The 22,680-nt window shown below is 42.1% G+C and overlaps 1 long non-coding RNA gene across 3 annotated transcripts in view; it reads left to right on the top strand.

Annotated features, from left to right (window-relative positions):
- The window catches only part of LOC126930970 (uncharacterized), an 88,970-nt gene that overhangs the window by 39,389 nt on the left and 26,901 nt on the right, over positions 1-22,680 (top strand). For 2 of the 3 annotated variants that reach the window (XR_007717740.1, XR_007717738.1), the window contains one exon: positions 6,551-6,963. This is a non-coding gene — a long non-coding RNA (uncharacterized LOC126930970). Of the gene's footprint in view, positions 1-2,491; positions 2,696-6,550; positions 6,964-22,680 lie in introns of those variants that run through there. The other variant, XR_007717739.1, reaches the window with a different exon arrangement.

Genomic DNA, 22,680 nt, shown 5'->3' with positions numbered 1-22,680 from the left:
GTCTACATGACCAGCCCACAGTAAAACTCCTGGGCACTGAGTCTGTAACAGATTTCCCTTCGTTGAAACACGTTATTCATGTTTCAGCAGTTTTACTGTTGGGGGAAGAGTGTGCTTTGTGTGACTTTTGTGGGAGCAAGATTATGAGAATCCTGCACATGGATTCCTACCAACTCCACCAGTATAACCCTTGTGGTTCGATTGAATATCTGACCAATATTGCAGTAATAAAACTTAGCTGTATAAACAATATGTGCAGAACCCTGTGGATCTTTCTAGGGAAATCTCTGAACAGGCAGGTGGTCCTAGGAACCCCAGAAACCAACAGGGCTTGTTACTATCACACTGTGAACTTCACTATGGTGTATCCTTATTTTACCCCTTTCTGAACCTCTTACAGGTCAAGAAAAAAGGCTCAAGAAAAATATAATACAAATATTCCAAAAACTGAAAAAGTGCTTGGGACTGAAATGCTTCCAGTCCCAAGCATTTTGGATAAGGGATACTCAACTGTATCTGCTCTGCTAAGATCTGTAGTCCCAGATCTACAATTACACTTTCGTAATTGAGCTACATTTTTCATTTTTGCTCTGTGGGTTATACTTTAAAATTAGGCCCAAATTTACTGAAGGACATAAATTTTTTTGTATGAAAAGACTTCCAATACCCTAGTCCTGTCTAACACATTACATTAAAAGAGTACATTCCTCTAGGGGAACTTTATGAGGATTGTTACAGCTAAATCTGGTAAGGTATCATTTGCAGCAGACTTAAGGATCTTAGAGTACAAGACTCTGGCAGATTTTTAGGACCATGCAGTGTTCGAGGATGGGTGTCACTCCCAATTACAGAGCTGGCACAATGTTCTTGGCCCTATGCTCAGCATTTTACAAGCTTCACCTCACATAATTCTGATGACAATCCAAGGAGGGAGGTTCTACCATTATACCCATTTTATATAGAAGGGAACTGAGAGAATTTAAATAGCTTGAGGCTAAGAAATGTTTTCAAGTCCACACAGCTGTTAAGTGTCAGAGCTGTATCCAACCTGACTTCATCTGACACCAGACCCTGAGGCCTCTACATCCTGCCTTTCACAAGATACTGTTTGACAGTTTCAGGGAAATCGTTGAAACCAGAGACAAAAATACAATCCTTGAAGGATTTGTGGAAAATCACATCTATTCCTAAAGTATGCACTTTCACAAAAATTTCTCAAAACGGTTCCTCCTATTTGATCTTGTTTTTGGTATGTAAATTTTAAATACAACCCATGTCTTCCCCAACAGGGGCAGGGAGCTTCCTTCCTTCCTTCCTTTCTTCCTTCAGGAGCTTCCTTCCTTCCTTCCTTCCTTCCTTCCTTCCTTCCTTCCTTCCTTCCTTCCTTCCTTCCTTCCTTCCTTCCTTCCTTCCTCCCTCCTCCCTCCCTTCCTCCCTTCCTCCCTCCCTCCCTCCCTCCCTCCCTCCCTTCCTCCCTTCCTCCCTTTCTCCCCCCTCCCTCTCTTTCTCCCCCCTCCTTCCCTCCCTCCCTCCTTCCCTCCTTCCCTCCCTCTCTTTCTTTCTTTCCTTTTTTTTTTTTTTTTTTTTTTTGAGAGGGAGTCTCGCTCTGTCGCCCAGGCTGGAGTGCAGTGGCGCAATCTCAGCTCACTGCAAGCTCCGCTTCCCGGGTTTACACCATTCTCCTGCCTCTGGAGCAGCTGAGACTACCAGCGCCCGCCACCACACCTGGCTAATTTTTTGCATTTTTAGTAGAGATGGGGTTTTACCGTGTTAGCCAGGATGGTCTCTATCTCCTGACCTCGTGATCCGCCCTCCTTGGCCTCCCAGAGTGCTGGAATTCCAGGCGTGAGCCACCGTGCCCGGCCTAGGGAGCTCTTTCTTTCTCACTTGTCATCCGGGTCAACAGATGCAGCCAGTGCAGGTTGAATATCCCTGATCCAAAAATCCGAAATCCCACATTCTCCAAAATCTGGAACTTTTTCAGCACTGATGCTCAAAGGAAATGTTCACTGAAGGGTTCTGGATTTCAGATTTTCAGATTAGGGATGTTCAATGATAAGTATAATACAAGTATTCCAAAACTGAAAAAATCAGTTTCCAAATATGATAAATATAATACAAATATTCCAAAATTGAAAAAATGCTTGGGACTGAAATACTTCTAGTCCCAAGCATTTTGGATAGGGGTACTCAACTGTATCTGCTCTACTGAGATCTGTTACCAGGTGGGAGGTGAGGATGCAACACTTATTCTAACGCTTTGAAATAGGGACACCGCCTGCCCGCAACCTTTGTCTACATTTCCAATCTTAGCCTCTAGCTATTAATATAATGATAATTATACTTATGAAAACAGCAATAAAAATATTAATAATTTTCCAAAAACATTGATTAGGTGCTGGGAATTGTGCTAAGGGCTTTACACATACAATTTTATTTAATCTTCCCAAGAACCACCATATAATTGGTATTCGTAATCCTTATTTTTCAGACAAAGAAACCAGGGTACAGAGATATTAATCATTCAGCTCATATCTCTCAGCTGGAATGTGGAAAAGCCGACAGTCACCCACAGCTCTGGGTTTGACCCAAAACTGCCTGCAATTCCCTACTATGTGATCTACAAATACAAAGACTGCAGACAGCATAGCATTCTCCTGTTTGAGAAATACAGCGGCAGCCTTGGTCTTCTTACACGTTGCAGACATATGCAGCATGAAAGGAGAACAGCTTTCATAACCAACGACGAGTGTTCTAAAATACACACCTTGGAGGAGCTGCCTCCTATAGTTACAGGAGGTGGCTGGTCGGGCGTGAGCAGGGCAGTAGAGGGCTCCCCTGACCATACACACGCCAGGAGTGTTGGGTGACCACCAGGTGATGGTCAGGCTGTTGCTAACCCTTTTCAAAAGTAATGATTAGCCACAGCCTGCACCAGGAAAAGGCAATATCCTAATAGACAGAAAACACCTGAAACTGATCAGCAGCTTCCCAATAAGATCCCGGAAGTATGCCAACGTAGAAAATCCCAAGTCAGGCCGGGTGTGGTGGCTCACGCCTGTAATCCCAGCACTTTTGAGGCCAAGGCGGGCGGATCACAAGGTCAAGAGATCGAGACCATTCTGGCCAACATGGTGAAATCCCGTCTCTACTAAAAATACGAAAATTAGCTGTGCATGGTGGCACGCGCCTGTAGTCCTGGCTACTCGGGAGGCTGGGGCAGGAGAATCACTTGAACCTAGGAGGCGGAGGTTGCAGTGAGCTGAGATAATGCCACTGCACTCCAGCCTGGCAACAGAGCGAGACTCCATGTGAAAAAAAAAAAAAAAAAAAAAAAGCTGCAAGTCAAGAAGTCAAGCTGTGTACTTGGTTTCTCTAATCGCCCCCTTGGCCCTCTCCCAAGTTGTACTTTCCTTCCCTTGCCTTTCCTTCCTTTCCTTACTGTTCTAATAAATTTTTAATAAAAGTTCACTCCTGCTCTGAAACTTGCCTCGGTCTCTCCTTCTGTCTCATGCCCCCTAGTAAAATTCTTTCTTCTCAAGAGGCAAGAATTAAAGTTGCTGCAGACGCATAGGGATTCGCCACTGGTAACTCAGTGTAACTCAGGATACCTGTCACCAGTAACACTATGACATATTATGGCCCTTATACCAAGCTTGGAGGTAATGTGCTAAATCAGTCTAGTTTTTGTAAGACCTTCTCTGAGACAGAACTATGACCTGTTGGATTCAGATCAGGTAAATAGAGATAAAGTATGTTTATCCTTACACACCGAGTGTGCTTTTGAAACTCAATATATACGGTCATGATTTTTCCCTTGTCACTATGTATATATGACCTGGTCTGGTAAAACACAGGCCATTCTTTTTTTCCTTATAGGTCTTTGTTATAAATATCTTAGCATCTTCATACAACATATTTCCTGTAATTTTTCCAAGTGAGCTTTAATTAATTTCTTTAAATAAAACATGTTATTAGTACAAAGTACACATAAGATTTGTCATCTTAGCCGTTTGTAAGTATTCAGACCAGTGGTATTAAGTCCATTCATATTGTTGTGTTGTGGACTATGTATTTTGACATTAGGTACTGAACATTCCTGGGCAAAACTGAGGAAAACAACGTGAAAACTTTCTTTTCCCTGTATATCCTGAACTGTGGTCTCTAGGCATTGCAGGGACATGGCAGAATTCACTAGAGCACTGGAGTAACAACATTCTATTTCAAGTGCTTTAGCTCCTGAAGAACTCTAAGATATAGTTAGCTAACATGGAATGTTAGTTAGTATGTTAGATCTAGTTAACCTAACATTGAACAAAGCTGCTAAATACATCAAACAATGAGCTACTTTGAGAGGCATGCAGTCTAATAATGGTGAAGATGATAGAGTTTTGTGTAACAAAATGAATGTTCCATAATTTCTTTTTAAAAAAGGCAAAGTGGACCTTATCAAAATGCAAAATGCTTGCACTTCAGAAAATGTGAAGAAAATGAAAAAAACAACAGACAGAGAGAAAACATTTGTAAAATACAAATCGGATGAAGGACGTTTCTCTAGAATTCACAATGAACTCTTAAAAATTCAATAATAAAAATACAACTCAAACCAAAGTAGGCAAATGATATGAATAGATATTTCACCAAGGAAGGTATGTTAGTGGTTAATAAGCCTGTGGAAAGATGTTCACCATCATTAGTCATTAGGAAAATGTAGGTTAAAACCACAAGGAATACCATTTCACACCCACTAGAATGACAACGGTAAATGAGAAAGATGAATACAAGTAGTACTGTAATATTGACTGAAATGTAAAATGGCACCACCACTTTGCAAAACTGTTCTTCACAGAGTTAAATGTAAAACTACCATATGACCCAGCAATTTTACTTTTGGAAAAAGAGGTAAGATGAAAACACATGTCCATGTGAAAACTTATGCACGAATTGTTCATAATAGAATTATTCATAATAGGAAAAAGTAGAAACAACTGAAATTTCCATCAGTTGGTATGTAGATAAGATACAATATATTCATAAGTGAAATAGTATTCAGCAATAAGAATGAATGGACTACTGACACACGCAATGTCATGGGTGGACTTACGATTACCATGTTAAGTGAAATAAGCCAGACACAAGGGAACACGTATTGTATGTTTCCATTTATGTAAAATGTTCAGACAAGGCATATTTATAGAGATGGTAAAGTAGATTAGTAGTTGCCTGGAGCTGGAGATGGGACCAGGGATATATTGTAAATGGGATCTTATGGGAATATATATTTTTTGAAATGGAGTCTCACTTTGTTGCCCAGGCTGGAGTGCAGTGGCGTGATATCGGCTCACTGCAGCCTCCACCTCCCAGGTTCAAGTGATTCTCCTGGCTCAGCCTCCTGAGTAGCTGGGATTATAGGCACCCACAACCAAGCCCAGCTAATTTTTGTGTTTAATTTATTAGAGATGGGGTTTCACCATGTTGGCCAGGCTGGTCTTGAAAATTTTTGTGTTTAATTTATTAGAGATGGGGTTTCACCATGTTGGCCAGGCTGGTCTTGAACTCCTGACCTCAGGTGTTCCATCCACCTCGGCCTCCCAAAGTGCTGGGATTACAGGCATGAGCCACCATGCCTAGTCACATATAGGAATATTTTAAAGCTGACTTATAGTAATGCTTTCAAGACTTCGTAAAGTGACTAAAAGTCATGGAACTGTGCACCTGAAGTGGATGAATTTCAAACGGTCAAATATACCTCAACAAAGTTGTTTTTAAAAAACAATGATAAGATTTCTTCATTTTCTAGTGCTGCTGTAACATGCTTAGCTTAAAACAGCAAAACTTTATAGTCTTACTGTTCTACGGGTCATACATCTGAGTTTTTCTGCCTTAAACCAAGATATGGACAAGGCTGCATTCTTTTCTGGAGGCTGTAGAGAAAAATTGGTTTTCTTGCTCTTTCTAGCTTCTAGAAGGTGCCCATGATTCTTGGCTCATTGCTGCCTTTTATCTGTAAACCCAGCAATGGTGGTGAGTCCTTCCCACATTGACTCACTTCGATGTGTGCTTCTCTGACCCTCCTTGGCATCCGTTATCCACCTTGAAAAACCCTTGTTATTATTGAGCCTACCCAACAATTTAGGATAATCTCTCCCACTTTAAGGTCCACTTGATCACACCTCCAAATCTGTTTTGCCGCATAAGGTGACACTGTCAAAGATTAGAGAAACTAGGACATCTTTGGGGAAGGGGACATTATCTGCTTAGCACACAGAGGGTCTCAGTTCAGACTTCCTGGTGAGACTGCCAGTTGCTTAGTGGTGTGACTTGGGCACGTTGCCCATCCTTGCTGTGTTTCAGTGTCTTCATTGGTGTAATGACCATGATATTAGTATCTGATGCACGAATTACTTTGAGAGATATAAATGGGTTAATGCATATAAAATACTTAAAATTTTAACCTAGTTAATATTCATAAAGGTTCAACATATATTAGCTATTATTATTATATTATTGTTTAGTCCAGTTCATTAATCATTTACTTTTCTTTTCACAGATATCAATAAGAAGGGCCCTCTATGGCTGCAGAACAAAGAGAAAGGCCCACATTTCCTTGGCAAAAGTAACCAACACCTGTGTTATGCATTCAGCTGTGTTAAATCAATCTCGGTACAACTGATGGCCTGGAGGAGTCTGCTGCTATCAAGTACAGACTCAAGAAATGTAGTGGGTGAGCCTATGACTAGGAAATGTCGAAAGGACTGGGACACCAGGCTGCCAACCCACCACAGTAGAAACAACAAACTCTGCTCATTCATTTGGAAATACAAAATCTCTTTTAGGGGAGTGGGAAGACCGGAAAGAACTTTTTCAACTGAAGGTGATAGAAATTCCATCTCAAATTGGCAACAATATGAAGTTTATTCATATTTATCATAACTGAAATATCCAGGAAGGAGACTCCTTCAGGTATGGCTTGAACCAGTGATATGGTTTGGCTGTGTCCCCACCCAAATCTAATCTTGAACTGCAGCTCCCATAATCCCCAAGTGTTGTGGGAGGGACTCAGTGGGAAGTAGTTGAATCATGGGGGTGCATTTTTCCCATGATAGTGAATAAGTCTCAAGAGATCTGATGGTTTTATAAATGGGAGTTCCCCTACTCATGTTCTCTCTTGCCTGCCACCATGTGAGATGTGACTTTGCTCCTCATTCGCCTTCCACCGTGATTGTGAGGCCTCCCCAGCCATAAGGAACTGTGAGTCAAACTTCTTTCCTTTATAAATTATCCAGTCTCAGGTATGTATTATTAACACCATGAGAACAGACTAATACAACCAGGGATTTCTTTAATGTCACCAGCATCTGGTTACTTTCTTTTCTTCTATTTGCATTGTTTCCCCCTGCTGGTTTAATTCTTAGACAGAATCTCCCTTTTTGAAGGCACAATGGCTGTATTATCTCCAACTTTTCATTCTACCTGACTCCAGTTCCCTTAAAAAGAACAGGTGCATCTTCCAACACTCCCAGACAGGGACCCATCGTTACTCGTCAGCTCTGATTAACTCTGAAATGGACATCTATGAACCAACCACTGGGACCGGAGAAACTGAACAATCCAGTTGATCTGGCCTGAGTCAATACCCTTCTATGTAATAAGACAGAAGAGGCTTCCCAAATTCATAATCTGAGAGTGGAAGAGGACTGCCTACAGCAAACTAAGCTGTTATTACTGGGGAAAGGGGAGGGCTCAGGGACTGCTGATAAAGAGCAAATGTGCACCATGAAGCAGCCAGAAGGCCCTATACCTTGAGAACAGATTTGCATATCCCACAGTGTCTTTAGCTTTGATTCATGCAATCAGGTCACTTCAAGCCAAGCCCTATGAGAAAAAGGGTCTGTGGGGAAGAAAAGATCTGATTTGATAGGGGAAAAAGAGGTACCATAATTAGGTCAGTTCCACAGGGTCTGCTTACACAGAGGAGCAAGGTTATGGCTCAGCATAGTGAGAAGAGCCTTTTTCAAAGTGGGATGAGACTCTTCCAGAGTAGGGAGTGGATGGCTGCTAAAGGGAGTGTATCAGTTTGGATCCAATCAGTAAAAAGGAAGTTAGAGTGGTTACTTTAGCAGAAATAGGTTAATACATAGAGTTGGTTAAATAGATACTGATGGACTGAATGGGCAGAAGGGAGACTTAGATAACAGTTCTAGTAAATGACAGAAGCAGTTCCCTAGTGATATGATTTGGATCTGTGTCCCTACCCAAATCTTATGTCTAATTGTAATACCCAGTGTTGGAAGTGGGGTCTGATAGGAGATGATAGGATTATGGGGGTGGTGTTCTCATGAATCATGCAACACCTTCCCCCCTTGGTATAATGAGTGAGTTCTCATTAGATCTGGTTGTTTAAAAATGTGTAGGACCAGCCCATGGAGGGTGAAGCAAAGCAGGGTGGGGCGTCACCTCACCTGGGAAGCGCAAGGGGTTGGGGGATTTCTCTTTCCTAGCCAAGGGAAGCCATGACAGACTGTACCTGGAAAATTGGTACACTTTTGCCCAAATACCATGCTTTTCCCATGGTCTTAGCAACCAGCAAACCAGGAGATTCTCTCCCATGCCTGGTTCAGTGGGTCCCATGCCCATGGAGCCTTGATAACTGCTAGCGCAACAGTCTGAGATCACCTACGAGGCTGCAGCCTGGCAAGGGGAGGGGTGTTCACCACTGCTGAGGCTTGAGTAGGTAAAAAAATGGCTGGGAAGCTCAAACTGGGCAAAGCTCACTGCAGCTCAACAAGGCCTACTGCCTCTATAGACTCCACGACTGCGGGCAGGCCATAGCTGAACAAAAGGCAGCAGAAACTTCTGCAGACTAAACATCCCTGTCTCATAGCTCTGAAGAGAGCAACGGTTCTCCCAGTATGGCATTTGAGCTCTGAGAAGAGACAGACTGCCTCCTCAAGTGCGTCCCTCACACCCATGTAGCCTAACTGGGAGACACCTCCCAGCAGGGGCCAACAGACACCTCATACAGGCAGGTGCCCTTCTGGGACGAGGCTTCCAGAGGGATGATTAGGCAGCAATATTTGCTGTTCTGCAATATTTGCTGTTCTGCAGCCTCCACTGATGATACCCAGGAAAACAGGGTCTGGAATGGACCTCCAGCAAACTCCAACAGACTTGCAGCTCAGGGACCTGACTGTTAGAAGGAAAACTATCAAACAGAAAGGAATAGCATCAACATCAACAAAAAGGACAGCCACAGTAAAACCTCATCCGTAGGTCACCAACATCAATGACCAAAGGTAGATAAAACCACAAAGATAGGGAGAAACCAGAGCAGAAAACTGAAAATTCTAAAAACTAGAGCACCTCTTCTCTTCTAAATGATTGCAGCTCCTTGCCAGCAACAGAACGAAGCTGGATGGAAAATGACTTTGACGAGTTGACTGAAGTAGGCTTCAGAAGGTCGGTAATAACAAAATTCTCCAAGCTAAATGAGTATGTTCTAACCCATCACAAGGAAACTACAAACCTTGAAAAAAGGTTAGACGAATGGCTAACTAGAATAAACAGTGTAGAGAAGACCTTAAATAAAGTGGTGGAGCTGAAAACCATGACATGACAACTTCGTGATGCATGCACAAGCTTCAATACCTGATTAGATCAACTGGAACAAAGAATATCAGTGACTGAAAATCAAATTAATGAAATAAGAAGACAAGATTAGAGAAAAAAGAGCAAAAAGAAATGAACAAACCCTCCAAGAAATATGGGACTATGTGAAAGACCAAAGCTACATTTGATTGGTGTACCTGAAAGTGATGGGGAGAATGGAATCAAGTCGGAAAACACTCTTCAGGATATTATCCAGGAGAACTTCCCAACCTAGCAAGTCAGGCCAACATTCAAATTCAGAAAATACAGAGAACATCACAAAGATACTTCTTGAGAAGAGCAACCCCAAGACACATAATTGTCACATTCACCAAGGTTGAAATGAAGGAAAAAATGTTAAGGTCAGCCAGAGACAAAGGTTTCAGGTTACCCACAAAGAGAAGCCCATTAGACTAAAAGTGGATCTCTTGGCAGAAAACCTATAAGACAGAAGAGAGTGGGGGCCAATATTCAACTTGCTTAAAGAAAATAATTTTCAACCCAGAATTTCATATACAGCCAAACTAAGCTTCATAAGTGAAGGAGAAATAAAATCCTTTATAGACAATCAAATGCTGAGAGATTTTGTCACCACCAGGCCAGCCTTACAAGAGCTCCTGAAGGAAGCACTAAACATGGAAAGGAATAACCAGTTCCAGTCACTGCACGCACATGCCAAATTGTAAAGACCATCGATGCTATGAAGGAACTGCATCAATTAATGAACAAAGCAACCAGCTAACATCATAATGACAGGATCAAATTCACACAAAACAATATTAACCTTAAATGGGCTAAATGCCCCAATTAAAAGACACAGACTGGAGAGTTGGATAAAGAGTCAACACCCATCAGTGTGCTGTATTCAGGAGACCCATCTCATGTGCAGAGACATACATAGGCTCAAAATAAAAGGATGCACAAAGATCTATCAAGCAAATGGAAAGCAAAAAAAAGCAGGGGTTGCAATCCTAGTTTCTGATAAAACAGACTTTAAACCAACAAAGATCAAAGGAGACAAGACCATTACATAATGGTAAAGGGATCAATTCAACAAGAAGAGCTAACTATCCTAAATATATATGCACCCAATACAGGGGCACCCAGATTCATAAAGCAAGTCCTTAGAGAACCACAAGGGAAATTTATAGCACTAAATGCCCACAAGAGAAAGCAGGAAAGATCTAAAATTGCCACCCTACCATCACAACTAAAAGAACTAGAGAAGCAAGAGCAAACAAATTCAAAAGCTAACAGAAGGCAAGAAATAACTAAGATCAGAGCAGAACTGAAGGAGATAGAGACACAAAAAAACCCTTAAAAAAATCAATGAATCCAAGAGCTGGCTTTTTGAAAAGATCAACAAAAGTGATAGACCACTAGAAAGACTAATAAAGAAGAAAAGAGAGAAGAATCAAATAGATGCAATAAAAAATGATTAAGGTGAGGTCACCACTGATCCCACAGAAATACAAACTACCATCAGAGAATACTATAAACACCTCTACACAAATAAACTAGAAAATATAGAAGAAAAAGATAAATTCCTGGACACATACATCCTGCTGACACTAAACCAGGAAGAAGTTGAATCTCTGAATAGACCAATAACAGGCTCGGAAATTTAGGCAATGATTAATAGGCTACCAACCAAAAACGTTCAGGACCAGACAGATTCACAGCCAAATTCTATTAGAGGTACAAAGAGGAGCTGGTATCATTCCTTTTGAAACTATTCTAACCAATAGAAAAAGAGGGAATCCTCCCTAACTCATTTTATGAGGCCAACATCATCCTGATGCCAAAGCCTGGCAGGGACACAACAAAAAAAGAGAATTTTAGACCAGTATCCCTGATGAACATCGATGTGAAAATCCTCAATAAAATACTGGCAAACCGAATCCAGCAGCACATCAAAAAGCTTATCCACCATGATCAAGTTGGCTTCATCCCTGGGATGCAAGGCTGGTTCAACATACACAAATCAATAAACATAATCCATCACATAAACAGAACCAATGACAAAAACCACATGATTATCTCAAGAGATGCAGAAAAGGCCTCTGACAAAATTCAACAGCCCTTCATGCTAAAAACTCTCAATAAACTAGCTATTGATAGAACGTATCTCAAAATAATAAGACCTATTTATGACAAACCAGGGTAATATCATACTGAATGGGCAAAATCTGGAAGCATTCCCCTTGAAAACTGGTGCAAGACAAGAATACCATCTCTCACCACTCCTATTCAACATAGTGTTGGACGTTCTGGCCAGGGCAATCAGACAAGAAAAAGAAATAAAGTGTATTCAGTTAGGAAAAGAGGAAGTCAAATTGTCCGTGTTTGCAGATGACAGACTGTATATTTAGAAAACCCCATTGTCTCAGCCCAAAATCTCCTTAAGCTGATAAGCAACTTCAGCAAAGTCTCAGTACACAAAATCAATGTGTGAAAATCACAAGCATTTCTATATACCAATAACAGACAAACAGAGAGCCAAATCATGAGTGAACTCCCATTCACAATTGCTACAAAGAGAATAAAATACCTAGGAATCCAACTTGCAAGAGATGTGAAGGACCTCTTCAAGGAGAACTACAAACCACTGCTCAAAGAAATAAAAGAGGACACAAACAAATGGAAGAACATTCCATGATCTTGGATAGGAAGAATCAATATCATGAAAATGGCCATACTGCCCAAAGTAATTTATAGATGCAATGGCATCCCCATTGAGCCAGCAATGACTTTCTTCACAGAATTGGAAAAAACTACTTTAAATTTCATATAGAACCAAAACAGAGCCCATATAGTGAAGACAATCCTAAGCAAAAAAAAAAAAAAAAAAAAAAAAAAAAAAAAAAAAAAAGCTGGAGGCATCATGCTACCTGACTTCAAACTATAGTACAAGGCTACAGTAACCAAAACAGCATGGTACTGGTACCAAAACAGAGAAATAGACCAATGGAACAGCACAGAGACCTCAGAAATAACACCACACAGCTACAACCATCTGATCTTTGACAAACCTGACAAAAACAAGAAATGGGGAAAGGATTCCCTATTTAATAAATTGTGCTGGGAAAACTGGCTAACCATATGTAGAAAGCTGAAACTGGATGCCTTCCTTACATCTTATACAAAAATTAATTCAAGATGGATTAAAGACCTAAATGTAAGACATAAAACCATAAAAACCCTAGAAGAATACCTAGGTAATACCATGCAGGTCATAGGCATCAGCAAAGACTTCATGATGAAAACACCAAAAGCAATGGCAACAAAAGCCAAAACAGACAAATGGGATCTAATTAAACTAAAGAGCTTCTGCACAGCAAAAGAAACTATCATCAAGGTGAACAGGCAACCTACAGAATGGGAGAAAATCTTTGCAATCTACCCATCTGACAAAGGGCTAATATGCAGAATCTGCAAAGAACTTAAACAAATTTACAAGTAAAAACAACCCCTTCAAAAAGTGGGCAAAGGATATGAACAGACACTTCTCAAAAGAAGACATTTATGCAGCCAACAAACATGAAAAAATGCTCATAATCACTGGTCATCAGAGAAATGCAAATCAAAACTACAATGAGATGCTATCTCATACCAGTTACAATGGTGATCATTAAAAAGTCAGGAAGCAACAGATGCTGGAGAGGATGTGGAGAAATAGGAACGCTTTACACTGTTGGTGGGAGTGTAAATTAGTTAAACCATTGTGGAAGGCAGTATGATAATTTCTCAAGGATCTAGAACTAGAAATACTATTTGACCCAGCGATCCCATTACTGGGTATATACCCAAAGGATTATAAATCATGCTACTATAAAGAAACATGCATGCATATGTTTATTGTGGCACTATTTACAATAGCAAAGTCTTGGGAAAAAAAACAAATGTCCATCAATGATAGACTGGATGAAGAAAATGTGGCAATACACACCACGGAATCCTATGCAGCCATAAAAAAGGATGAGTTCATGTCCTTTGCAAGGACATGGATGAAGTTAGAAACCATCATTCTCAGCAAACTATCACAAGAACAGAAAACCAAACACCGCATGTTCTCACTCATAGGTGGGAGTTGAACAAGAACACATTGGCACAGGGCAGGGAACATCACACCCTTGTGCCTGTCAGGAGGTGGGGGGCTGGGGGAGGGATAGCTTTAGGAGAAATACCTAATGTAAATGATGCGTTGATGGGTGCAGTAAACCAACATGGTGCATGTATACCTATGTAACAAACTTGCACGTTGTGCACATGTACCCTAGAACTTAAATTATAATTTAAAAAATCAAATAAATAAATAAAAATTAAAAGACAAACAAACAAACAAACAAACAAAAAATGTGCAGCACCTCCCTGCCACCCTTCCTCCTGTTCTGGCCTTGAGATGTCTGGCTATCCCTTTACCTTCCACCGTGATTGGAAGTTTCCTGAGGCCTCACCAGAAACAGAAACCGCTATGCTTCCTATACAGTCCGCAGAACATGAGCCTGTTAAGTCTCTTTTCTTTATAGATTACCCAGTCTCAGGTGTTTATTGCAGTGCACAAACTGACTAATACACCTAGGCACAGGGAAAAACAAAAGGAGGAGGATGGGTTTATCAGAATCTGGAAATGTGGAGGAAGAGTCACACAGACTTGAAACCCAGACTCCTCGTGGGACGGGGGAATCCTGGCTGTCTGCTGCTGGTATCTCTGAGGAGGAGAGTTGAGGTTGGTTCTGATCATGTGAGAAGAAAAATGAACAAAGACAAAAATAAACAAAAGAACACCTCGGTTTCCCCTATCTTAGTTATTATGAATAATGAATTGTAGAAATCTGCTGTACAAAGTAGTACCCATAGTTAGCAACTCACTGTTGTGCAGATAAAAACTTGTTAAGAGGGTAGACCTCATGGTAAGTATTTTTATAAAACAGTAAAGAGCAGAGCAAAGGGACACAGGAACCTTTAGAGGTGATGGATATGTTTATTACCTTGATTGTGTTCATGCTATTACGGGTGCCTGTGTGTGTCCACAATAATAAAAATGGACATATAATATACATGTATTTTTTCATATCAATGGTACCTTAATAAAGCTGTAAGAACAAAAAAAGAAAAAGAGGCAAACTGGAACCAACAGCTGCTCGTAGGATGAACAGCCACCGCCAGGGTCTTGCTGGCAGAACAGAAAGCAACACAGGAAGGTGCGAGCTCCTTTGCCTCCGTTTTCCGGTCTCCCTCCAGTCCCCGCTATTGGCAGAACCTGGAGTTAGCAGTGGACAAATTTGTCCTTCACAGTCCTGGCTGTATGCAGGTGAGGGTAGAGGGTGGCTTGGAGCCAGGAGATGATGGCCAGATGGAGAACAGTCCTGAAGGGACCAGAGTTGACGGTGGAGATGGAAGATCATTCTTACCTGTCATTCATGGGCATTGCTGCTGTCCTTAACCTTCTCTCCTTCCCTTTGGATATTGGAATTTCTTCTGCTCTTCTAATGGAGACACCCAAAGGAAGGCAGAGTGGAATTGATTCACAAATAATCAAACTCCATTAACAGCCCAATTTCCAATTGAGAGTAATTTAGCAGCTTCACATTCCACACATCCAGGAGAAAGAAAAAGAAAAGTCTCTAAAAAAGACAAAAATAGACCTGGCTGCAAAAATCTGTTGGTTTTTGCCTACTCAGCATTCCTGGCAAAGGCTGTTCATTTCCATTTGTGGAGTCAGCCTGTGCTTGTGTGTGTGCATGTGTGTGTCAGTGTGTGTGCATGTGTGTGCATGTGTATGCATGTGCATGAGAGTGTGTGTGCATGCATGTGTGTGTGCATGTGTTTGCGAGTGTGTGTGCATGCGTGAGTGGTGTGTGTTTATGAGTGTGTACGTGTGTGTGTGTTTGCGAGTGTGTGTGCATGGGTGAGTGGTGCGTGTTTATGAGTGTGTACGTGTGTGTGTGTGTATGTGTTTGCGAGTGTGTGTGCATGGGTGAGTGGTGTGTGTTTATGAGTGTGTACGTGTGTGTGTGTGCATGTGTTTGCGAGTGTGTGTGCATGGGTGAGTGGTGCGTGTTTATGAGTGTGTACGTGTGTGTGTGTGTATGTGTTTGCGAGTGTGTGTGCATGGGTGAGTGGTGTGTGTTTATGAGTGTGTACGTGTGTGTGTGCATGTGTTTGCGAGTGTGTGTGCATGGGTGAGTGGTGCGTGTTTATGAGTGTGTACGTGTGTGTGTATGTGTTTGCGAGTGTGTGTGCATGGGTGAGTGGTGTGTGTTTATGAGTGTCTACGTGTGTATGTGTGTGTGTTTGCGAGTGTGTGTGCATGGGTGAGTGGTGTGTGTTTATGAGTGTGTACGTGTGTGTGTGTGTATGTGTTTGCGAGTGTGTGTGCATGGGTGAGTGGTGTGTGTTTATGAGTGTGTACGTGTGTGTGTGTGCATGTGTTTGCGAGTGTGTGTGCATGGGTGAGTGGTGTGTGTTTATGAGTGTGTACGTGTGTGTGTGTGTGTATGTGTTTGGGGATGAAGAAGCCAAACCCAGACTTCTCTTTGCTCTAGGACTGTTCCCATCATCTAAACCTTTCTTTTAAGTCTGTTTCATCATAGTGATGAGTGCAGGATAGGTAAAGGAGCTTTAAAAAATAGAGAAACCCAAAAAGCACAGCATATAGAAATGCTGTTTAGTTTATGTATGGACATTCTCAACTACCTGAAACGTCCCCAAATGATCACCTGCATATTTGTAAAGATGCCGCTGGTGCTGTGTGTAGAAGAGACCTTGGAACACGCTGCTGACTGCATCATCTGAAACAGGAGGAATCAAGCCGGGGGCTGGAATAATAATCCCAAGGATTCCAGGGGACAGACTCTCAGGGAAAGGACCCCTAATGCCCTTCTCTCCCCAAACTTCTGTCTTCCCTCATGCTTAGTAGGTTAAAACTCACCAATTTTATGTAAGCCTTACCTCCCCTCAAGTGACTCAGTTACATCCTGACGATTCTAAGAGTATAATTCTCAAAGTGTAGCCCCCAGACCCATCAGCATCAGCATCAACGGGGAAGGAAACTGTTAGAAATGTAAATTATCGGTTCCCGCCTCAGTTCTACTATATCAGAAACTCTGGGCCAGGGGCACAGTAGTCTGCCTTAATACATTCTCCAGGTAATTCTGATACAACAAAAATTGGGAACCTTTGGTCTAAATCTTGGTTTAGACCATTGCTCTTGTCACTGCTTAGTTTGCAATATTTAAAAAGTCAATATAGTAACATAAATGAACATATAAATGAATATATAAATAAGGAATTTGAAATTTACACTCTAGTATTTATTATTTTTAAAGGGTATTCCAAAGCTGTTCACCAAGTGGTATAAGTTATAGTGTGACTGATTCATCAAATAATTTTGATAATTTCCCCGATGCTTTTATTTAAAGAGCAGTTGCTGGATATGCATACTTCTGAAGCCAAAAGAAGAAAAAAATAGTTGGTGTGATCTTTTGTTTGGCATGGTTTTCATTTGTTCAATGATGCTCACGTCTGAGCTAATCAGGGAATTGAATCAAACTCTTCAAATGACTTCCTTCATTAACTTCGTCATTGCATGGTTTGCAAAGTAAACAGAATTTCTGTTAAGACAGTGACATTGTCAAGGATTTCTATCAGTACGGTTCAATTGCACTCTGCAGCCCCAAAGGCCATGTTCTAGAGCAGAGGATAACAAAGGAAACTCCCCCATGAAGACCACATCCCTCAGTAGTTTTCCTGGCCACAGTAACATAAGCAGTGATCCCACGTCATGAAGTGGGAAGATCCTAGAGACTTCAGCCACCTCCCCACTCATGGAGTTGGGTAAGAAGATGCCCTGTGCCCACCCTAAAGACCTAAGCCACCTCCTCACCCGTATGGCTGGGTAAGAAGATGCCCTGTGCCTGCCCTGGAGACCTCAGCCACCTCCCACCCATGGGGCTGGGTAAGAAGATGCCCTGTGCCTGCGCTTGGTCTCACTGCTCTGCCCTGCCCTGCCTCCATGTTCTGAGATTCTTGGGGCTCTCTTGTGTTCTTCTGGTTTGTGAAGTTGCACATTGGAATTGATAGTTTTGGAGAAATTCTGATGGTCCTCCCTGAGAAATGATGTAATCACCCAGGTGAGGGTGAGTCTCATTAATGGCTTCCCTCCGATTTTTCCAACTGAAGGGGAACGTTTGGAAACAGAGTCCTGCAGAAGAGCTGTCTATGCTGAAAGTGAAAGGAGCCAGTTGTACTTAGTTTATGAACAGACAAGGATTACACTGGCCTTCCAGACATGTTAATTGGGAGGATTGACTAGCATTTTTCATGAGAATTCCTGTACTGGTCAAAAAGATCTCTTAGGTTCAGTCACGGAAGCCATGAAAGGGGGCTTGAAATTAGAAATTGGGCTGTTAATGGAGTTTGATTATTTGTGAGTCAATTCCACTCTGGGGGACTGTTTGAGAAAGACACCAGGCAGGCACGCAGTTGACTCTGGGCTTGGCCTTTGCTGCCTCACTGGACACGGGGTGGAGGCAGAAGAGACTCAGGTGCTCCCTGACTATACATCTTTCAGTTACTGTAAGAGCAGAGGCCAGCTGACTGACTCTGAATCCTGATTCTAGCCTCTGGGAAAAAGAAAGGGATCATCCCACCCATGGCCAAAGAGGCTGGCGGAGACAGACAGTGAATGAGATAAATAATGAAGTCCATGGCACATCAGCAAGCAGCAAGTGCTAGAGAGGACATAGGAGGCAGGGAGGGGAATAGGGTCTCCAGTGGGGGAAGGGGAATCTCCCTTTAAATAGGCAGCTCAGTGAAAGCCTCACTAAGAAATGAGCTTTGAGTGGATGCCAGAAGTTACGGAGTGATCAGTGTCCTGTCTTGGGGAAGAGCTTTCTAGGAAAAGAAAGTGGGCAAGTTTGGAGAGGAACAGCTGGGAGCCCAGTGGGCCTGGGCAGGGAGTGCGGGGTCAGTCCTGGGGCTGATGTCAGAGAGGCAAGTGGGGACCATGGGGTCAGGTAGGGTAGGGTAGGCATGGGGGGCATTGACTTCCCCTCTTGAGGGACTGGACCAGCAGTCCAGTCCCTCCAGCAAATTTTCCTTCAGCTAACAACTATGTATTTGGAAGAGGGATTTTAAAAAGCTGCTTATTATTGTCTTCGTTCCCCCAAAATCAAACTGAGATCAAAAAAATTTAAACTATGCATGAAACAGTTAAACAAAGAAACTTGAAGTTGACAAGGTCTTTTTAAATAGGACACATCATCTAGAGGCCACTAAGTAAAACATCAGAAGACCTGACTAGGTCGAGCGCGGTGGCTCACGCCTGTAATCCCAGCACTTTGGGAGGCCGAGGCGGGTGGATCATGAGGTCAGGAGATGGAGACCATCCTGGCCAACATGGTGAAATCCCATCTCTACTGAAAATACAAAAGATAGCTAGGCGTGATGGTGCGTGCCCGTAGTCCCAGCTACTCGGGAGGCTGAGACATGAGAATCACTTGAACCCAGGAGGCGGAGGTTACAGTGAGCCAAGATGGCACCACTGCACTCCAGCCTGGCAACAGAGCGAGACTCCCATCTTGGAAAAAGAAAAAAAAAAGGAGACCTGACTCTATAAAATACAAAACCTTTATATGGCAAAAACAACTCGAAAATCAAAATGTAATTCATAAACAGAAATCAAGCTGAGAATATAGTGGCAAAGCATAAAATGAAGAACTAATATTCATTTCCAAAAAACACAATACGATTAAACAAATCAATACAAAAGTAATGACCTAGATAATTTACATAAAATATCAAGGATATGAATAGTCAGCCTCATTAATAATTATAGGAATGCACATTCGATCAAAATGTAACTTTATTTTTATCAGATGGAACAGATGAAATTATTTAGTGTCGTTAAGCAGTTGGGAAAGAAGGCCTTTGCCTAGGGTGTTGATGGGACTATGAGTAATTATAGTTATTTGAAGGCCAAAATGGTATGATTGCTTAAAAATAAAAATGTTACATTCTTTGACCCCAAAATTATACTTCCAGAAACGTATCCCACAGAAATATTTGCACAAAAGACTAAAAAGATATAGATACATATACATTATTATACAACTGTATTTTTCTTCATTGGTAATGGAGAAAAAAGCTGGAATTGCACAAATATCTGTTTTCAGAAGATGAGTTAAATGAACTATGTGATGTCTTTTAAATAGGATTCAATGCAGTCTTTCAAAGAGGTATTTTACATACTCTAGTATAAAAAGTTGATGTCCAAGGCCAGGTGCAGAGGCTCATGCCTGTAATCCTAGCACTTTGGGAGGCCGAGGTGGGAAGATCACAAGGTCAGGAGTTCAAGATCAGCCTGGCCAACATGGTGAAACCCTGTCTCTACTAAAAAAATACAAAAAATTAGCCAAGTATGGTGGCAGACTCCTGTATTCCAGCTACTTGGGAGGCTGAGGCAGGAGAATCACTTGAACCCAGGAGGCAGAGGTTGCCCTGAGTCCAAATCACGCCACTGCACTCCAGCCTGAGTGACAGAGTGAGACTCCGTCTCAAAAAAAAAAAAAAAAAAGTAGTCATAAAGACTGATAACTGGTAAAAAGCAAATTACAGAAAAATATGTGAAGATGATTTGATTTTTATGTTAAAAATATGAGCATATCTTCCCCCAACTCCACCACACACACATGTGTGTACTCTCAAGAAACTCTAAAGAAACATACACCAACTGCAAATATTATCTCTATCTGGGAATAAAATTAATAGACATGCTTCCTTTTTAGTGTTTAATTTTAAATCCGAAGAACTCATAATGTATAAATAACAGAAAAGAGAAATATAAATAACAGAAAAGAGAAATATTTTAATAATTAAAAAAATTCAAAAATATTCTTAAATCTGAAAGTTTTAACATTTGCACTTTGATACTGACTTCGTGTTAGTCCTGGGGGAGCAGGAGGCCTGCAGACCATCCCTGGCACCGCACAGAATAGCTGCATAATCCAGGAAACGAGAGGCTGCACTGGTCTGGCCATCTGCCCCACCCCCACCCAGCCTCTTAACTCCCCCCTGGAGATCTCGGAACCAAGCTAAGCAGAAGAGATGGCTTGGCAGGTTCCCTGGCTCTTTGCTGCCTAGTGACCACCTGGTGGTCAGCAGCCAGACCTGTCTAGATGGCCAGTAGGAAACAGCATCTACCCAGATGGTCCAACCAGGGGTGCTTCCATGAAAGGACTATTTACACAGGTGTGGGCAGGGGTAAGGGAAGACACTGGCAGTGGAAAACCTTCCAGAGATTGGTGACAGGAGGATGCTCTTATGGCCTCTAGGTCTGAAGAGCTAAAGGAAGGATCAGGGTGGCTGGAGCCCCGGAGGAGGGGCACTCTGAAAGCTGCAATCCTGCAGCAGCAGATGGTCAGAGACTTGGCACCATACCACAGAAGGGACAGGGAAGAAATACCCTGCTCGCTCTCTCCTCCTGCCTTCCTGGATCTGGTTGGTGCCCTTCATTGATTAATTCCAACTGGAAGTCAGAAGATAAGGATATCCTGGGAGAGGGCAGCCTTTCCTAGCTCAGAACAGAGCTGAAAAGGGCAGGAAATAAACCAAGCAGGAAATGTTTGGCAAAGGGAGATTGACCATGCACTAAGTGAGTCTCCCACTTTGTTGGGGCAGTGAGACTGGACTGGATCCCTTCTGTCATTATCTCTGCTTTCTGCTACTTGCTGGCCGAATGTCCCAACAGTTGTTAAAATCTCAGAGTCTGCTTGGCCACCTTGATAATGGAGATGAGCACCCCTGCTTTGCTCGCCAGGTTAATGGATGCGAACATGCCTTGTACAACTGTAAAGGGCTGTCTGTTCTAGGGAAAGGGAACACTACACTCCCACGCACCATTTTCCCCTAGGTTCAAGTCAGTCAGACTCAGAAATTAACAAGTTGCTCTCAGCACTGATTTTACATTTCTGATCTCTTAAATGTGCTTTAATGAGTTTTAATGCAAAATGAATTTTAATGCAAAATTCATTAAAATGTATTTGCTCAAAGTAAATATTTAAATGAATATTACACACGCTGGGGAAGGAAGAGGCTTGTTTAATTATGTGTCTTCTCTCTGGGAGTGATCCTGGTTTTTTCTATATAGGATGATTCTTCTAAGAACCACAGCATCTCCTGCCTGGGGAATGGCCCATTGAAATCAACCAAGCCCCACACAGACTAAGAGCAGTGGGTTTGGGGGTGTGGAATATTGTGATTGGAACTGGCTGCTTCCCAGAAGCTTACGGTCTTGCAGCCACAGAAGCACGCCTGTGTCGGGATGATAGGAGATAGTAAACAAGGCATGATGTATTTTCCCCCAAATTTCCTTGTACTTTTATGCACAACTAAGCGGCTGAGCCATTTCTGGCTTCTTTTCCAAATGACAACACTTGAAGGAAAAAAAAATGCTTGTAAGAAACAAACTAGTCTATGGCCAGGTTTTGAGGTTCCTAATAGAATTGAAAGTTAATACAAAACCAGTGCTTTCAAGAGGAAAAATAAATGTTTTTCAGTTACAAGGTTTTGGTTCCCTTGAAATTAAGATTTTAGGTTCTGATCTAAACAGCAGGCAAAGAAAGCAATGTTACTGGTGAGAGTTTCTCCTGTTCACCTGGAATAAGGATTCCACATGCTCTAGGGCAGATTAGAGAGAGTCGATGAGAAAAGCCAGCAGGGCTATGCAGTACTGTAAGCTGATGGTGGTTAGGTGATGAGTCCTCCCAAAAGCTTGGGGATCTGAAAGTAGAAGCGGCCTCCCATTAAGTTCCCTCTGCCTTCTTGGCATCAAAGAGTTGAGTAGAGATAGATGCAAGTAGCTCCTAGGCAGGGGGGCTGGGGTAACTCCCAAAGTCCTTGTGTTTACCAACCAGATGAAGAAAAGAACCAACATCATTCTTCCAGGCAATTGACATTAGCCCAGGCACACTATGGAGAGCTAGAGGACAAGGCTGGGCCTCTACACTGGGACTGGCCCCAGCAGAGAGA

The sequence above is a fragment of the Macaca thibetana genome, chromosome 11, assembly GCF_024542745.1.
Source record: "Macaca thibetana thibetana isolate TM-01 chromosome 11, ASM2454274v1, whole genome shotgun sequence".
NCBI lineage: Eukaryota > Metazoa > Chordata > Mammalia > Primates > Cercopithecidae > Macaca > Macaca thibetana.
Note: the sequence above shows the minus strand (reverse complement) of the source record. Positions and strands in the feature narration are given on the sequence as shown.